This window comes from Microplitis demolitor, chromosome 9 (genome assembly GCF_026212275.2).
Source record: "Microplitis demolitor isolate Queensland-Clemson2020A chromosome 9, iyMicDemo2.1a, whole genome shotgun sequence".
In the NCBI taxonomy this organism is placed as follows: Eukaryota; Metazoa; Arthropoda; class Insecta; order Hymenoptera; family Braconidae; genus Microplitis; species Microplitis demolitor.
The window spans coordinates 4,246,942-4,261,693 of record NC_068553.1 but is presented as its reverse complement, the minus strand read 5'-3'; positions in this window follow the sequence as shown (position 1 = coordinate 4,261,693).

The following is a 14,752-nucleotide window of genomic DNA, read 5'->3' as shown; positions in this document are numbered from 1 at the left end:
TCGTCATAAATCGTCAATTGATGATTAAAAACGATTAAATTTTTCGAATGAAGATCAAAGACGATTTCAAAGTTTAATCGTGATTAATCGAAAAATAATAAATCGTCTTTTGACGATTTGGGATGATTAAATCTGAAAATCCATGACGATTATGACGATTAATGATGATTTGATTTTTAATCGTTTTTATTCATCACAAATCGTTTTGTTTAATCAGGGTTGTACACTTAGAGAGAGAAAAATTAAATTAAAGTAATCATTTTTCTTGTTTCCATAAATATTTAAGATAGATCATTTTTATCTGAAGTGAAATTTATAGTTCTCATTTTAAGAAAACTATTGCTTGGATTTGGTAATAAACTTTCAGGAGCATCAGTTACTTAAGGCAAGCAAATATTTCTTTAAATCACTTGGTACTCTGAATGAAAGATAATCTTAGTTCGAAGAGAATTGTCTCGAGTCAAGAGAATATTGAGGAAAACGGAAAATATCTTAATTGAAATATATTTTCACTTAATACTGATTATTTTGATTTAAGAAGTTATTTTTTCGACCCAAATTGGTTAAAGAGTTTTAAGTGACAAATATATTACTTTAGTTGAAAAAAAAAAATTGTTTAAGGAAGTAAATTGTTTTTAAGTCAATATTTTGCTTTTCTTCATTCATACACAAAATATTTTATTCTATAAAATTCAACGTCTTTACGTAAGAAGTCAAATTTTTTAAACTAACAAGTAGCTATTGTTTGAACCAAAAATAAAAAAAATTTAAGTCAGTTTGACGTATTTCGTGCGCCAGCAACTTACGGCAGGTACTTATACAAGGCTTGCTCAAGATCTGCTTAAGGCTCAAGGTCAATTTTGAGCCTTAACTGTGCACAACTATTTTCAACTATAGTCTTCTTCACAAATTAAGTTGTAATCTGGTATGAATTTTCAGACTAAGGCTTGCACTAGACTTGCTGTTGAAATGTAGCCACAAGTATCTGCAGCAAGACACATAAGTGGGAAAAGACACTAGGCTTTATCGAATTAGAGACCAGGTTTGTCCAAGCATTAAACAGGATTGTTATATGAGTAGTTTTCAAAGTATCGGTATTTTTTACTTGGAAAACATTTGTGATTTACAATTTGTTGGGAATTTTTCGAAAAATGATGACTCAAATAGACTTACAATCGAATAAGAAGCAACATTTCAATAGTATTTTGAGATTTAATCCTAATTAATTAAAATAAAACATTTCTTATAATAAATCGTTGGTTATTCTCTGGGTCATTTTATTTCAGCGGTTTATTAAAATTACTTTAATCCAATATTTATTAAACCTAGAAATCTGAAACATAACTTCTATGAATAATTAAATGTAAGTTAACTATTATTACAATACTATTAAATTACATGTCAGCTAAATTTGAAAAAAAGGCATTTGACAGCCGGAGTAGGAGTAGATTTCTTGTAATATATTCATTATTAAACCGCTAAAATTTTTAATAATAGTAAGCACCATTAAAAATTCATGATATAAAGCTTAAATCATAATAGTTTAAATAAATTATTAAAATTTAAGTATTGCTGTAAACGATATGCGTGACGTTTCATTTGGATAAAGGCCATGGGACGATCAGAATACCGAATCGACCCCAGAAAGGTATCGGGCGCATAATTTCAGTAAATGTTGGAAATCATGAGATACTTCGACGCTGCGAGTTTCAGATCTTTATCTATTACCGTTTCTAAATAAATCGTAAAATACTGAAGATCAGTAAAAATTGTTATTTTCAGCACCTTGTGAGTCGATTGATCTAATTACCGGATACGTTTTGGGGCATGATGGTGGCGTCTGAGAAAAAATGTGAGAAATATCGGTTCATAAGAACCTTGAAAAAAACAAGTTTATTTTCTTAATTTCAATTTTTAACCATGTTACGATAACGCTAAAAATTTGAAACTATTTTTTTTAAATTCCTCATTAAATTTCCGATGAAATGACAAGTTTGGGGAATTTTCCGAAACAATACGTCACATTAAAAAAAATATTAAAAACTGATTTTTTACTAAGAAATCGATTTCTTTTTATGATTTTATAACGTATATCTACTCAATTTTCGCGACGGAGACGCGAACTCCCTCGATATATCGTATTCGGTCACCCACGTGTAAAAAAAAGGAAAATAAATAATAATAAATACTAATAAATGATTTTAAATATTTCCCTCAGATTAAGATAAATTATAAATTTTAAACAATAATAAAATTATAAATAATAAATTTTTGGTGTGCCTGAACCAGCTCCTCAGGCTGGGTTAGTGCACGCAGGCGCCAGACCGTTTTTACACAAAACGGACAAAAATAATTCAGGGGAAAATCTGCGAGGGAAAATCCGAGCAAGTGGCTCACGACAAAGCGGACAAACGATTGAGAAAAATAAAATGAATAATAATAAAAAAAGAAAAATAGTAAATATATAATAAATAATTATATTACAAATAATAAATAAGATCAGAAAAATGAAATAAGCAGTAGGAAAAGATCCAGGGAAAATAAATATTAAATTTTCCCCGACAGCTGTTGGTTTCCGTATTTTTTTTTTAATTTATATAAACAATATAATATTAATAATATTTTACACTATATTTAATTCCAGGTAGACTTAGAACAAAAAAAAATAATACTCGGTGATTATATAAAAAAAGGGAAAATAATATAATAATATATATATACTTAATAATAATATATATATAATATAATAATATATATATACAATAATATATATATATAATAATATAATACAATATATAATTAATACGTCCAATATAACAAATAATAATAATCCCTTTACTTTATTTTACTCTCTCAGCACTGGTGAGAGGGAGAAAGACACGGAAATTATTCTCACTCACACTCAAAAAGATAAATTCCTCAGTATTACTAATTTATAATTTATAAAATATAAAGTTAAATTATAATTTTTAGTATAAAAAAAATCTCATTAATAATGTTTACCGCTGGGGTACGTAAATAAACAAATCATAGAAAATAAAGTTACTTAATTCTTTTAAATAATAATAAATAGAAATAATAATTGATGATATCGCACTGTAAAATGAGCGAATAAACTAATTGGATCTGGTTTAGGCGAGGTGAATTAAACAATTAAAAATTACACAGATTTTATCAATAAATAAATTATAGATTTATTTACACTTATTTACACTTAAAATTATGAGAACTTATGTTGAAGCGAATGCGACTATAATTAACACGCGATAGCGAATGCAACTCAGATAGTTTATTCACGTATAAAATTGACACGTGATCAGTAGCGGTTAACTCAACAATGATTAATTAACAATTAATTATTAGCGACAGAAAAGTTTATTTATTCTCAATAAATAGCAGCCTTGATATACTGTCTAAATATTGAGGATAATTCAGCGTACCGGTTTTAGTTTAGTATCACACAAGAAATAATAAGCGAAGCGGTTCAAGCACGAGGTTGCAAGTAGCAAAGACACGTTGTAGAATCTCTGAGCGAAGCGGTTAGACAGATAGTTGTAGAATGAATATTGGTAGCGTCGTTGAGTTGTCGAGAAGCTTGGTGTCGACGTGGCAGCCTTGCTGCATATAACGAATTTTCCTATTGGCTTAAAAGCGCGCCAACAGGTATCAGTTGATAGCGAGCTCTCTCATAGGCTGACCAATATAAAACGAATTTTGTGATTGGTCAGCTTGTAGCGGGTTCTCAGGACGTCTTGACACGATCCTGAGTTAGAAATTGTATGTGCCGGGCCCAAATAGCGAGTGACCCGGCACTATTCTGACCTTCAGTCAGTAGCGAGCTCGGCTTCTCCCGAACCGAGCGGAAATGCACGAAGCTTGATTTAAATTAATCAAGCTCGTGACTGAACATTCTCCCCAGCGCTGGCGACTGTGTCGACTGGATTGTCTTCTGGAGAGTGCACTGGTAGTACACACAGCTTAGCGATTGGTCGTACAAGTTCCGTGGTAGCGGTCTTCAGCGTGACTACTCGAGTCAGGCCATCTCTGCCTGGATGTAATGCGAGTACTCGAGCAAGCGGCCATTTCGATGGTGGGAATCTTTCATCAGTCAACAAGACTAATGAACCCACTTTGATGTTGTTTTGCGGATTATGCCATTTCGAAATAGATTGATGACGTTGCAGGTACTCTGATGACCATCTACTCCAAAATCTCTCGAACATTTGTTGTAATTGTTGCCAGCGTGACAACGCAGCTGAACTATTTTCCAGTAGCGAGGGCCCAGGTACAGCGATAAGCGGTTCACCGATGAGAAAATGTCCAGGAGCTAGAGCGGTTAAATCTGCAGGATCTTCAGATAGAGGAGCGATCGGTCTTGAATTTAACACAGCCTCAATCTGTGTTAGGACTGTAGCGAGTTGGTCGTAAGTCAATAGCGATTCACCAATAGTTCGTATGAGATGGAACTTGATTGACTTTACGGCTGCTTCCCACTTGCCACCAAAGTGAGGAGCGCTTGGTGGGTTGAACTTCCAGTCTGTGCCATCTGTAGCGAGTAAATACTGAAGTTCCTTTAGTTGCCTCGATCCTGCTGCGAATTCTTTCTTTAGCGTGGCGTCTGCTCCTACAAAATTTGTACCACAGTCCGAGTATAGGATACTGCAGGCACCTCTTCGACTAGTGAATCTTCTAAATGCTGCGACGAAAGCGTCAGTAGAGTAGTCGGTGACAATTTCAATGTGTATAGCGGACGTAGCGAGACATACAAACACAGCGATCCATCCTTTATAGGTTTTGGCACCTCGACCTTGGAAAGTCTTCAGTGTTACTGGCCCAGCGTAGTCTATTCCAGTGTGTAAGAATGCTTTAGATGGTCTTACACGAGCGGATGGCAATTGTCCCATTAATTGTTGTGCACGAGCACCTCTATGTCTCGTGCACACGACGCAGCGAAGAATATGTGATCTGACTGGAACTCGACCACCTTCTATCCAGACAGATCTCCGTAGATCAGCGAGAGTCAATTGAGTTCCCCCATGGAGTGTTCTTTGATGCGAATGATCTATCAATAGCGTACTTAAGCGTGATGACCTTGGTAAAATGGCTGGATTTTTCTGTTCATCATCCAGCAGCGAATTCTTCAAGCGACCGCCGACTCTGAGTACTCCGTTGTAGTCGACGTAGGGAATCAATTTAGCGAGATGATGATTTCGCTGTAGAGAATCACCATCTTTCAATAGCTTCAGCTCCTGCGAATAGTACTGACTTTGAGTATACTTGATCAGCAAAGTCTTAGCGAGTTCCAGGTCAACTGTAGAGAGTGGTGTGTCCAGTGAGGACTGTGGCACTTTTTTAAATTTAGCGATGGCACGGAGACAGATTCCAAGCGTTCGAAGTAATGGTGACAACTTAGCGAATTTTTCTAGTAGCGTGTATAGCGGGTGTGAATCTGCCTTGAAGATGGTAAAAACCAGACCTGGACGTTCTTCAAGATGTGATACCGTCTGCGTAGGGATAGCAAAAGATGGCCAGTTATCTTTTGATTGACTGAGCCACTTTGGTCCCGTCCACCATAGCGAATGCTGTTCTAGTTTGGCTGCTGTTAGACCTCTTGAAGCGCAGTCAGCTGGGTTAAGTTTCCCAGGAACAAAATCCCAGTTGACACTTGGTAGCGATTCTTGAATCTTGGTGACTCTATTGCGAATGTAGACTTTCCATCTAGCTGGGTTGGTTCGTATCCACGTTAAGGATACAGCGGAGTCTGTCCACATGAAAACTGGAACGTTTTCAAGTTTCAAAACCTTCTTGACGTAGAGTACCAGTTGAGCGAGTAAGACAGCGGCATTGAGCTCCATTCTTGGTATAGTTATAGGCTTCAGTGGTGCAACTTGTGTTTTGGCACACACTAGCGAAATATTGGAACTTCCAGTAGCGTCAGTAACTTTTAGATAGACTACAGCAGCCATAGCGAGTTGTGAAGCGTCAGAGAATCCATGTAATTCGATTGATACACCATTTTTTACATGATTCCAGCGAGGTATCTGAATCTTCGAGATCTGATGTAGTTCATCTCGAAACAAATTCCATTCTTAAAAAAGCGACGGTGATAGCGTAGCATCCCAGTCAAAGTTCTGCAGCCAGAGCTTCTGCATGAACATCTTGGCTCTCACGATGATCGGTGCCAAGAAACCCAGTGGGTCAAACAAGCGAGAAATTTCAGATAAAATTGTGCGTTTAGTTGTTGGTGATGCTTCTGGAAGCGAATAGCCGAACTGGAATTTATCCTGTGTTGAATTCCAGGTTAGCCCGAGCACTTTTACTGTAGTATTTCCAAGTTCTCTTGGTGTATCTTCTTGGGTTTCACTTGGAGCGACTTGAGAGAGTAATTCAGTTGAATTACTTGCCCACTTGGCAAGCGGAAAACATCCTGTGGCACACATATTTTTTGTGTCGAGAGCAACTTGGATTGCCTCAGCGAGTTCATCTGCACCTCCATAGATGTCATCAACATAGCGTGTGTTAGTTAGCGGTTCGACAGCCTTCGGAAATTTATTCCCTTCGTCTTCAGCGAGTTGTAAGAGTGCTCTTCCAGCGAGATATGGAGCCGATGTTGTTCCATAAGTAACAGTAGCGAGTGCAAATACTATTGGGATGTCATCTTCGTCAAACCAGAGTATGCACTGTAGATGATGATCTTCCTTGTCAACTGCAATCTGACGAAACATTTTTGTTACGTCAGTAGCGAATAGATAGCGATGGCAGCGGATGCGAATAAGTACATCACTGATGTCAACTTGAATCTTTGGGCCCACATGAAGTATCTCGTTGACAGATACGCCAGATGTAGTTTTCCAGGACCCATTGAATACCACCCTGAGCTTGGTGGTAGTGCTCTGCTCTTTCAGAACCCCATGATGAGGCAACAGGTAGCTGTTCGGTGGTAAATCCTTTAACTTAATGCGTTTCATGTGTCCCAAGTCTTCATATTCTTTCAGGAAGTCGAAGTACAACTTCTTGTAGACTGGATCAGCTTCCAATCGTTTGCGCAGACGTAGTAAGGCGTATTGTGCAGCTCTAAGCGAATCACCCAGTTGACTTGGCGAAGATTTAAGCGGCAAGCGAACGACATATCGACCATCAGACTGTCTGTAGTGTGTATTGACAAAGTGTTGTTCACACTCTTCTTCTTCTTCAGTATAGCGTGTAGCGAATTCTGTCTGTGGCTCTTCTTGGTACCAAAACTTGCTTAACAAGTCTTGTAGTTGATCATCAACAGCGACATGATGACCATAAGCGGTCATTTTGGATGTAGCGGTGTCCACAGATCCATATATGATCCAGCCAAGCGGTGTTGACTGAGCGATTGGGTCATTGTCACTTCCTTTTCGTATTTTAGCGTTGATTATATGTGCAGCTGGTGCTGCACCCAGAATGATGTCAATAGGTCGTGATGTCAAGAAGTCTGGATCAGCGAGTTGTAGCCCAGTTATATGCGGCCATTTCTTCTTTTTAGTTAGCGTAAATGACGGTAAGTTTACAGTCAATAGAGCAAGCACATGAGCTTGGATGGTAATAGAAGCGTTGTTGTATATGTTGTTTTAGTTTAGTATCACACAAGAAATAATAAGCGAAGCGGTTCAAGCACGAGGTTGCAAGTAGCTAAGACACGTTGTAGAATCTCTGAGCGAAGCGGTTAGACAGATAGTTGTAGAATGAATATTGGTAGCGTCGTTGAGTTGTCGAGAAGCTTGGTGTCGACGTGGCAGCCTTGCTGCATATAACGAATTTTCCTATTGGCTTAAAAGCGCGCCAACAGGTATCAGTTGATAGCGAGCTCTCTCATAGGCTGACCAATATAAAACGAATTTTGTGATTGGTCAGCTTGTAGCGGGTTCTCAGGACGTCTTGACACGATCCTGAGTTAGAAATTGTATGTGCCGGGCCCAAATAGCGAGTGACCCGGCACTATTCTGACCTTCAGTCAGTAGCGAGCTCGGCTTCTCCCGAACCGAGCGGAAATGCACGAAGCTTGATTTAAATTAATCAAGCTCGTGACTGAACACGCACAGATATTTTAAATAAAAATAATAATTATAATAATTCGGGAATTTTTCATCCGAGTGCTGACATCAGTGCTTGAGGAATTTATTCAAGCACTGTATGCGTTCTATAGCTATATATACTGTTCGTGTATATATAGGTATACCGGCAACGCTTTTCCAACGCTGCACTCAACTCATGTATATATGTATGCGCAATGATATCAGAACAAAACCACCAATAATAAACGACAATAATAATTAATGATGATTATAAACCATAGAAATCATGTATCATCCAGCATCAATTTATTTATTAATTAACTTTCCTCACCGCGGCGACCAACAACTACCGGGGGAGGTTATCACATGAAAAATAAATGCCGTGAAAGGAATTCAAAGTACTTACTCGAAATTCACGGTTTCCAATGACCAAAAGAAATTATATATATACTGATGTAAATTTCAAGTAAATTCACCCGGTGAACTTTACTTATTTGAACCAAAAAAAAACTTTATTGCAAAAAAATGTAACGTAATATCTGCGTTGTACCACACAGCGTCTACACACAGTGCTCGTCCGTATCTTTCTAAATTAATTTTCTAAACCTCCACCTGTTGGTCGTCGCACACGTGGCACCACCGTCGCCCTTAATTTCTATCATAATTACTTTTGTCAGCCCTGGGCCTTACTTAAATTAAAAATATAAAATATGAAAAACAATTCCTGGACATCTGAATGATACATAATTAATTAATTATATATATGAACTATTTATTTACAACTTATTCCTATTTTTATTTTACCCGGTAACTAAACAATAATTATTTATAACTTATTAACTTGACATCGGAATCATTAGTCAACGTATCGATTTGCCGTTACCCGGCGGTCAATTTTCGACTAACTAACATCCTTAGTCGGATGACAAGTTTCAATCAAATAATACCTTAAACAATCGTTGGGGCATAATGCTACTCTGGATTATGCATCGCAACTGTCTCAAAATCATAAATAAAAGCTTAAATTATACAAAAATCAATTATGTGTATTTTTAAATTATAAAAATAAATAAATCCACACACGTGCTCTCTCATACTCTATGCGCATGCGCTAGCACTGTGTACAGACTGCCGTCTCATCGGCAAAATGGCGGAATGCCCGCGCAACGATTCAAATTCAAATATAGAATTAAAATATTTAACTTAAAACTAATTAAAATTAAATAATTTGAATCGTTACGTGACAATTTAACTCTTGAAATGATAAAATACAAAACTTTTGTGATAACCGTACCAGTGAAAAAAACAGAATAAATTAGGAACACTCGTGAAAAAATGATTGTCCTTTATTCAATAACTTCAATATTAATATTTCATTATAAAATATGAAAAAATGTATTTATTAAAGTGCTTCCGAAATGGCGACGGCAGACAATTTCACGAACATAACCACGTACGCCCGAGAAGTTTTGACGGAAAAGAAGAAGGAAGAGAATAAAGTAGAGTGAGAAGATAGACAGTGACGGTGAGAAGAAGAGGAGGACTAGCACTGTGAAGTAATGCTCACGCGGTCTCGCCGTGCTAGATCGAAGAAGGAAGGGAGTGAGGTCTTTAGCCGGTAGGGTCCCCAAGGATACAGTTATCTACTTAGAGTATAACCTTAAGTAATACATCCTTGGTGGAGGAGTCCGACACACGGAGGGAAATATGCATATGGAGAGCAGTTTATGCTTTTTATATGGGTATTGTCTTCTACGGTGCGCAAAAACATTTTTCCCTTCCCCTCTTACCAACAAAAAAAAATATCTTAAAATGGCATGAAACTTGAAACCTCAAGCTGAGTATTAAACCAGCTGGATTTCCAACTCTACCATCGAATGCAGCATCGAAGTTGAACTTTCGAAGTACTGCAGTTTGAAAACTGGTGAGAACTTCCAAGCCGCAGAGCAGACGGCTTGCTTCAATTCCAAACATTAACAATGATTCTAGCTCTGATAGTTCGCTCATCAAGACTCCAGATACGAGTCATACTAGCAGTCTGCGAAATCTTGATCATAAGACACTTACCCAGTGTCCAAGTGAATCCGACGCGTCTGATCACTCAACGAGTATTTCGTCACCTCCCTCTAAACGTCGAGGAAAGAAAACTGCAGGATTTCCAGTTAAGTCATGCCACACGTCGGTAGCAGATTGCTGTCAACCCCAGAGAATCCTCTTCAAGCTCTGACGACCACTACAGTACTTCGAAATTAATCGCAAGGCAAAACAAACGAAAAATGGGTTCGAAATGTAAGATCAATTTTGGGGCTTCTCATGATCACCAAATCCTTCGATTAGGTCAGGTGATTTATCTCCATCAGAGGAGATGAAACATTACCGCCGTTGTCTCGGAATGATATTGAAGGACGCGTCATAGAAGAAGTCGAAACCGCTGCCATTCTATGGCAACCCAGACTGGGGCCATGACTGAGTAGTCTAGCTTTGGCCGACCCAATCATTACCCGAGCTTGGGTTAAAACTGAATTCCCCTGTCTTGACCATTTAATGGCAACTCAGACTTGGGCCAAGGTAGGATTACCGAGCCTTGTTCATTTCTTTAGTTACCCATCACCCGAAGGTGCCCGAGCTATCCCGATGTTAGAATGCGAGGTGTTGACTAAGTCCATTTGCAAAATATCTACATCGACTGTCGATTGCACTTCCACCATATTTGCTACTGAATCAACTACAAAACGAGGTTTTGTCTGTTTTTTGTTATCATATTTTATTAAATAAATTGACAAATCTATTTGAAATAAAAACCACGACTGATTCATACCAAAGAGTTGAAAAGTGGCGAGCGTTACTTGAAAAAAAAAAGACTATCGGTTGGCTCTGCGGGCCAGCCCCAAAACTTCCCGCTGTTTTCGAGGAGCTCGAAAATATTAATGTGACTGTATTTTCAAGCTCTTCGAGCTCGAAAATCTTATTGCATGCAATTGTTTTTTTATGAGCTTTTCAAACTCTAACAAGTTACGCTTTATGCTGAAGTTTAAAAGTTTAAGAATCAAAAATCATAAATGAACAAGCGGTTTTTAAATTTTAGTTCCCAATTATGTTCAATAAACTAAATGTATTAAGGTAGAAATCAATGTCAGTGATCGAAATCAAGATTTAAATGAGTTTTGGCTTTGGTCAGAGCAGTAATATATAAAATATTCGAGAAAATTATAAAAAACTGTGTTTTTACGATTTTTTCGTTGATAATATGGTTTAAACTAAAGAACAAGTTTGATGGCAATCAATAATGATCAAAAGAGACCTTAAGAGCAAAAGTTTGTAAGATTTTAGACACATTTTAGTACAGTATATTTTGATTTCTCTGGAAAAGATAACATAGAATGTTATTTTTTTGACTTTTTAACGCGGATATCTTTTGAACTAATTAACCGATTTTGACGTTCGAAGTGGTAGTAGGCGGATTTTATTGGACTCTGGAGCTGATTAAAATTTGAAAGCGATCGATTCAGCCGTCTTGAAGATATTTGAAAAAACCGTTTTTTACCATTTCTTTCTCCGACGATATCCCTCGAACAAATTAACTGATTGAAATGGTTTAGGTGGTATTTGACGCCTTTTATTGAGTTCTAGAGCTGATTAGATTTCGGCGTTAATCGTTCTCTTCGTTTTTGAGAAATCAATAAAAAAATTAAAAAAATTTTTTTTTTTTTTTTTTTCGTAATTTGCCAATATTTTCGAGTCTACTTGATCAAATGATCTGAAATTTTCAAAAAAGTTGATGACCAACAAGCTCTTTCGAATGCCGCCTTAAACATTCAAATCGATTCATTAGTTAAAAAGTTATAGACCATTCACACACATACATACACACACACACATACATACATACATACATACATACATACATACATACATACATACATACATACATACATACATCCATACATACATACATACAGACACACGGACATCATTCTGAAAACAGTCACAATAGCTTCTAGGACCTCAAAACGTCGACATCTGATGAAAACTCGATTTTCAAAAATCGGGGTAAAAACAACAACTTCCCGTAATTTTTTAAAATCATTGATGGTCGAAGCTGGAAGTTAAAAAAATTTAAGCTTGGAATTTGATACCTCGGCAATGGCTCATTGTACAAATTTATAGTGAATTTTGAAATTTTTCTACTTTTCCGGCAAAACTATCTGTCTCATCAAAAAATGTCATTAGAACTTTTTGTAGATAATTTTATTTCTTACAAATTATTATGAATAAAGTCCTTCGAAATTTCACATTGTGCACAAGTTATTCTCATTTCAATGTTAAGCTCTTTAAAAAAATAAATTTCTAATTGATTTTAAGAGCATGACATTGAAATGAAAATAACTTGTGAACAATTTGGGATTTCGTGAAACTTTCTTCATAATAATTTGTAAGGAATAAAATTATCGACATAACGTTCTAATGACATTTTTATTAAAATTATTATTTATGAATTAATTAATAATCATTTTTCTGTGGAAGAAAATTAGAAAATTTTGATGATATTTGTGTGTCAGATAATTATTAACAGTAAATCCTGAGCATGCTATTAATTTAAGACATGTTTTTTAAAAAAGAAACTGGAATAGGATATTTAAAAAATCTAAAAAAAAAAAACAGATCCCATCGTTGTCTCATTATGAGCATAGTTGGAAATGTTGTAGTATAGGTGAAAGTTTGCTGTGAAAAATTATGAGGAAAATCGATCAGTACGTGTTTTTTGTAAATCGACAATTTATAGTTAAAAGTTAAAATTTCAATAGGAGCGTGGTTCAAAATTTTTTTTTTGATATTTTTTGTCGAAAAAGTATCTAAAAATGAAAATTTTTTGTCTCTTTGAAAATTTTGTGTAAACCACTTTTCGCAAAGTTACAGGCAGTTGAAAGAAAAGTCTCTTCCTTTTTCAAAATTCGATACTTCGAAAACGATTGGAGGAAAAAATTTGAAAAAAAATCATGAAGGCTTCTTTCAACATATGCTAAAAGATGAAAAAGATTGAAAAAAATCCGAGGTTCAAAAGCTAAACGGTATCTAATTTGGCGTGGAACGCCTCAGATATATATATATATATATATATATATATATCAGTGCTTATAGTAAATAACAAGCCGCGTCGAATGACACCTCGACGATCAAAATCGGTTCATCCGTTCAAAAGTTACAAAATATTTAGATACGTACGTACGTACAAAAATACATACATACACTCGGACATCATTTTGAATTTGGTCAGAATAGTTTTCTAGAACCTCAAGACGTCAACATCTGTTGGAATTTCGATTTTCACAAATCGGGGTGAAAACAATAACTTCCCGAAACTTTTTAAAATCATCGATTTTCTTAGCGGGAAGTTAAAAAAGTATACAATGTAAAAAAGATTTTTTGAGACCCGGTCAATGATCGTCACCTACCTCTACTTGGTTATACTACATACTTAGTCTCTCGACCTCTTGGGAAAGTATTTCTTATCTGGATTGTGTTATTTGGTTGAAGGAGCATGTGCTCCGAATTTTTAAAGCTCACGCATTATACGCCCTGTATCATGATATGTGTATAATATGATCTTGTCATGTCTTATATATCTTTCTTTCATGAAAGAAGACAGTAGTGTACATCTAGATAAACATAAGTGTTATATATAAGTCGGCTTATGCGCAATTATTTGATGAGTAATTTCCGTAATAGGGACATATATTTTGACGATTTATTAACGAGTCAAAATAGAGTGTAGCTGTAAGATATACAAACAAAAATTAACATAAATAGCGATGACTTATGTTGAGGAGCAATGGGCTATTCTTCCGATTAGGTCCCCCCGCCGACTTTGCTCTAATTTCTCAAAGACCTTCCTTTTGGGTCAAATAACACGAATTAGTATGATTTTTTCACCGGCGATATCTATAATCGCGAGAAAAAAAATTTTTTGATTTAAAATTTTTTTTTTTTTCATTATTCGAATGTCTTAAATTTAACAATGACATTCTAGTTATGTTGAATAATAATAAATTACATAATTGAAGATAGGCAAAATCGAGAGATAATAAATATTCAATTTTATCGATTTAATTTGTTTTTAATAAATATTGAATCTTTAACAATTAACAAATTTAATAGTAATCGATCACGAATAATAAATAACGAATTTTCTTTAAAAGAAAAAAACAATTTTTGTTTTGTCATCAATTAAATTGCATATCATTTTGAAACAAAAACAATGAAAAATGCATGTTTAACAAAATTAAAAGTCTATTAATTCATCTGAAATTAAATCCATTAATTATTTTTAGGTAAGGAACATATATAATTGATTTCCTCAATAGAACATAGAATGAATTTTTTTTTTCTTTCGACGTTCTCTTCGCCATAAAAATTCATTTAGATAATCGATCATGTATTCATTATGGATCCCGCCTCAACGCAATTTACTTTTCAAATGTCTCCAAGAACTTTAATATTTTGAGTATGAGCCCCATCTTCAGGATTTACAAAATTTTTCGAATGATTGACCGGTTTATGCAAGTCAACATGATTTACTAAATCTTTATGTGCTTTGCAGCAGTCAGAATGAATTTTTGTTTCTTTCGCCACATTTTTTTTAATTAATCCCATTAAAGATTCTTCATCTCCCTTATTGCCAGGACAAACCTCTAATCGATATCTTTTCTCTC